Below are 6000 nucleotides of genomic sequence, written 5' to 3'. Positions count from 1 at the left end.
CCCACCATCAAATTCTACTAGATGAAATGAGTATAACACGCTGTGGCATTTAAACCATACTCGATTTTTCGAAAATACACATACTGAGAATGCGTCATGCGCGATTGCATTGTTTCCCACTATCCGTTGATTTCCACAGCACATCCTCACATCTAATGATCAGCTGTTGTCAAAGCCCAAATTACTATGACATCCGGGCATTTAAAGTATACTCGATTTTCAAAATGTCGCATACTATTAAACTATTTTTTTTTGGCATACTCAAACGGCCTACTATTTAAGACAAATATGGGTATTCTGCCATGGCCACTGACTTTTACTTATTATGAGACAAGATATAAATATTATCTAATCTTAAGCTTGTTTTAAAATAGCTACAGTACTATGTATAATTCTCCCTCAAAATAGACTCTGTCTTTACAGATTAAGTACGAACACAAACTTTAATCTTATTCATGTTTAAAGAGAGAGTTGTGTCATTGTCAAGCTACTCATTACGTTTAAGTGACCATTAGTCTTGAACCAAAGACATCGACGAGGAGTCGGTGCGTCTCTATCTGAATACAAATACTGTCCACTAACACAACCATGTCGTAAAGCAATTGATCCAAAAGCAGAGGTAAGAATTGTTCATCTTTTCAAGTTAATTTCATTGTTCTCTACAAGCTAGACAAAAGACTCAGAAAGAATGAGCCAAAGTTTTACGTCTAAGATGAACAGGAAAAAACTGAACTGAACTTCTTGAACTCAAAACTTCTTACTAAACTGAACTTCTTACAAAACGTTTCGATCTGAATCTAAATAACGCAATTGCTTGAAAATGCCAATCCACTTATAAGGACTAATCAGTGAGAGTAGTGTGGTGATTAAAGTATTTTTGGTCTCTTTTTCTTGGCATAACAGTCACTGATTCTATGTAGTTGATGGATGTGAAGTGTTCGTTTAACTGCAGGCAACATCACCATGTAATTTTCCATCACTTTTCCCACTTGAAAGAAATGAAATACACAGTCGTTCTTATTCTGTTCTGAGACTGACTGGATCTCTATTATTGCAACGACTCTAACTAGTGAATTATCCTTCACACTGCCAACGTGTACGTGTCTGTGTGTGTGTGTGTGTGCGTGCCTGTGTGTCAAATCAAAACAAATTAAAATCAAATGTTATTCGTCACATGCTTCGTAAACAACAGGTGTAGACTAACAGTGAAATGCTTCCTTAAGGACCTTTCCCAACAATACAGAGAGAAAGAAAATAGAGAAATAATAGAAAAGTAAAACATGTAATAATAAAAGTTATAATAAATCCACAACGAGTAACGATAACTAGGCTATATACACAGGGTACCAGGACCGAGGCTATGATAACTTTGCTATATACACAGGGTATCAGGACCGAGGCTATGATAACTTGGCTATATACAGGGGGTACCGGTACTGAGTCTATGATAACTCGGCTGTATACACGGGGTACCAGGACCGAGGCTATGATAACTTGGCTATATACAGGGGGTACCAGTACTGAGGCTATGATAACTTGGCTATATACACGGGGTACCAGTACTGAGTCCATGATAACTTGGCTATATACACGGCGTACCAGTACTGAGTCTATGATAACTCGGCTATATACACGGGGTACCAGTACTGAGTCTATGATAACTTGGCTATATACACGGGGTACCAGTACTGAGTCTATGATAACTCGGCTATATACACAGGGTACCATTACTGAGTCTATAATAACTCGGCTATATACACGGGGTACCAGTACTGAGTCTATGATAACTTGGCTATATACACGGGGTACCAGTACTGAGGCTATGATAACTTGGCTATATACACGGGGTACCAGTACTGAGTCTATGATAACTCGGCTATATACACAGGGTACCAGTACTGAGTCTATGATAACTTGGCTATATACACGGGGTACCAGTACTGAGTCCATGATAACTTGGCTATATACACGGGGTACCAGTACTGAGTCCATGATAACTTGGCTATATACACGGCGTACCAGTACTGAGTCTATGATAACTTGGCTATATACACAGGGTATCAGTACTGAGTCTATGATAACTCGGCTATATACACAGGGTACCAGTACTGAGTCTATGATAACTTGGCTATATACACGGGGTACCAGTACTGAGTCTATGATAACTTGGCTATATACACGGGGTACCAGTACTGAGTCTATGATAACTTGGCTATATACACAGGGTACCAGGACCGAGTCGATGTGCAGGGGTATGAGGTAATGGAGGTAGATATGTACATTTAACTAGTAATAAAGTGACATATAGTAAACAGTAAGAGCAGCGTATGTGATGTCAGAAAAGAGTTAGTGCAGATATTCCGGGTAGCTATGTGGTTAACTATTTATCTAACTATTTAGCAGTCCTATGATTTGGGGGTAGAAGCTGTTCAGGGTCCTGTTGGTTCCAGATGTGGTGCATCGGTGCCGCTTGCCGTACGCTTGCAGAGAGAACAGTCTACGACTTGCGTGGCTGGAGTCTTTGACCATTTTTAGGGCCTTTCTCTGACACCGCCTGGTATGGAGATCCTGGATGGCAGGGAGCACGGCCCCAGTGATGTACTGGTCCGTACGCACCACCCTCTGTAGCGCCTTGCGGTCGGATGCCGAGCAGTTGCCGTACCAAGCAGTGATGCAGCCAGTCAAGATGCTCTCAGTGGTACAGCTGTATAACTTTGAGGATCTGGGGACCCATGCTGAATCTATTCAGCCTCCTGAGGGGGGAAGAGGCGTTGTCGTGCTCTCTTCATGGCTGTGTTGTTGTTGTGTGGACCATGATAGACCCTTAGTGATTTGGAGACCCGAGGAACTCGAAGCTCTCGACCCACTCGATGGGGGCGTGCTCGGCCATCCGTTTCCTGTAGTCCACGATCAGCTCCTTTGTCTTGTGATGTTGAAGGAGAGGTTGTTGTCCTGGCACCACACTGTGTGTGTGTGTGTGTGTGTGTGTGTGTGTGTGTGTGTGTGCGTGTGTGTGTGTGCATGCGTTCGTGCACGTCTCTGTGTGTGCCCTCCTCCTGAGTGCTCTCCGTGAGAGTTCACCACTGGCACATAATGGGTATAATTGGATCGTGGAAGTTGATTGGATGGAATCAAGTCGCCTGAATTCTAATCAACACTCTCTATTTACTCTCCTGGTTTATGTTCCAAATGGCACCCTATTTCCCTATATACTGTAGTACACTACTTTGACCAGAGCCCCATGAGTCCTGTTCAAAAGTAGTGTGCAGTATATAGGGAATAGTTTGCCATTGGGGACGAAACGTCCTTCTCCTTTCTTCCTAATAACTGATTTGCTGACTTGGAAGACTTTGGACCAGTACGTCTGGTCCCTCTATCTACATAACCTACTTCCTCCATAATTTTCCTCTAAATTTCTCTCTCTCTCTCTCTCTCTCTCTCTCTCTCTCTCTCTCTCTCTCTCTCTCTCTCTCTCTCTCTCTGTCTCTCTCTCTCTCTCTCTCTCTCTGTCTCTCTCTCTCTCTCTCTCTGTCTCTCTCTCTCTCTCTCTCTCTGTCTCTCTCTCTCTGTCTCTCTCTCTCTCTCTCTCTCTCTTTCTCTTTCTCTTTCTCTCTCTCTCTCTCTCTCTCTCTCTCTCTCTCTCTCTCTCTCTCTCTCTCTCTCTCTCTCTCTCTCTCTCTCTCTCTCTCGGTCTTTCTCTCTGTCGCTCTCTCACTCGCTCTCTCTCTCTCTCTGTCTTTCTCTTTCTCTCTCTCTCTCTCTCTCTCTCTCTCTCTCTCTCTCTCTCTCTCTCTCTCTCTCTCTCTCTCTCTCTCTCTCTCTCTCTCTCTCTCTCTCTCTCTCTCTCTCTCCTGGGCCTCCGTGGCTGAATCATTAACTTGCCCTCTCTCTGTGATTGATTGCCCACAGAGTGGCTCCACCACGTCAGACTGCCTGCCACCCCTCGTTACCATGTATCCAACCCCGCCCCGCCCCCTATTACCTTTCAAATACAGAGGCTGCCTGCCAAATGGCAAACTATTGCATATTCTGTATAGTGCCCATTAGGCTCTGGTCAAAAGTAGTGCACTATGTAGGGAATAGGGTGCCATTTGGGATGAAGCCAGACTATTATAACTCACTATACCCAGAGGTCAGTCTGAGCCCTGGCCTCTCAGAAGTCAAAAGTAAGTAAATGGACATATCTGAATGTGAAGTCGTGCAGACTACTTTAGGGGTAGCGGTAATGACAGTGATTAACGCGACAATAGAATAACATTTGTGGCCTTTTTTCACAAGCCTGGTATGGTTTGACCAAAATCAAATTGCACATACGAGCGACCTGCAATTTATGCTCAATTTCTCAGGGTCTCGGGGGCCTAAGTGCGAAGCTTCATTGATTGACATTATAAAAATCAAATGATCGGGTGAAAATGGGTCAAATTATTCATTTCAACTCTTACAATATGAATTCAGGAAATCCACAGGCCAATCCTTCCAATCATCTCTCAACAACATAACTAGTCAAGAATCAATTTAGGTTGTAATTGTTTTTTCTCTTTCCCCTTCTCCATCTCTTTTTCAAACGCTGGAGACTGAGAGGAGAACAGAGATCAAAATAGGCTCATTACAAACTATTCACGGTCTGAATTAAACTAGGCTCATTTCAAACTATTCATTGTCTGAATTAAACTAGGCTAATTTGACACGGCATGGTCTGAATTAAATTATGCTAATTTTCAACTATTCATGGTCTAAATTAAACTAGGTTAATTTCAAACTATTCACTGTCTGAATTAAACAAGGCTCATTTCAAACTATTCACTGTCTGAATTAAACAAGGCTCATTTCAAGCTATTCATGGTCTGAATTAAACGTGTTTGAGTTTTAACTATTCATGGTCTGAATTAAACTAGGCTTTTTTTAAACTATTCATGGTCTAAATTAAATAGGCTCATTTCAAACTATTAATTGTCTGAATTAACTAGACTCATTTCAAACTATTCATTGTCTGAATTAAACAATTTTTTTTTTTTTTTACTATTCAATGAATTAAACTAGACTAATGTTAAACAATTCAGGTTCTGATTTAAACTAGGCTCATTTCAATCTATTGATGGTCTGAATTAAACTAGGCTAATTTCAAACTATTAATTGTGAATCTCTCCACATCATACTTGTTCTCTGCTGCATTCATCAAAAAGAAAATAGATTTTAAATTGCTTCCTGGCTTCGTGAAATATATGTATTTTTAGCCAGGGATACTTGAAGCGGATACTTGAAGTACAATCATGATGGCTTTGTTTTTGTCAAAAGTAGTGCCTTAGTAATCTAATATCAAACTATTATTATTATCTGGTCTAAAGTAGTGCACTAATGACTAGGGCCCACAGAGCTCTGGTCTAAAGTAGTGCACTAATGACTAGGGCCCACAGAGCTCTGGTCAAAAGTAGTGCACTAATGACTAGGGCCCACAGAGCTCTGGTCTAAAGTAGTGCACTAATGACTAGGGCCCACAGAGCTCTGGTCTAAAGTAGTGCACTAATGACTAGGGCCCACAGAGCTCTGGTCAAAAGTAGTGCACTAATGACTAGGGCCCACAGAGCTCTGGTCTAAAGTAGTGCACTAATGACTAGGGCCCACAGAGCTCTGGTCTAAAGTAGTGCACTAATGACTAGGGCCCACAGAGCTCTGGTCTAAAGTAGTGCACTAATGACTAGGGCCCACAGAGCTCTGGTCTAAAGTAGTGCACTAATGACTAGGGCCCACAGAGCTCTGGTCTAAAGTAGTGCGCTAATGACTAGGGCCCACAGAGCTCTGGTCAAAAGTAGTGCACTAATGACTAGGACCCACAGAGCTCTGGTCTAAAGTAGTGCACTAATGACTAGGGCCCACAGAGCTCTGGTCTAAAGTAGTGCACTAATGACTAGGGCCCACAGAGCTCTGGTCTAAAGTAGTGTGCTAATGACTAGGGCCCACAGAGCTCTGGTCAAAAGTAGTACACTAATGACTAGAGCCCAC

This window comes from Coregonus clupeaformis, unplaced genomic scaffold, assembly GCF_020615455.1.
Source record: "Coregonus clupeaformis isolate EN_2021a unplaced genomic scaffold, ASM2061545v1 scaf0004, whole genome shotgun sequence".
NCBI classification, from domain to species: domain Eukaryota; kingdom Metazoa; phylum Chordata; class Actinopteri; order Salmoniformes; family Salmonidae; genus Coregonus; species Coregonus clupeaformis.
The sequence above is the reverse complement of the archived record's forward strand: the minus strand, read 5'-3'. Positions refer to the sequence as shown.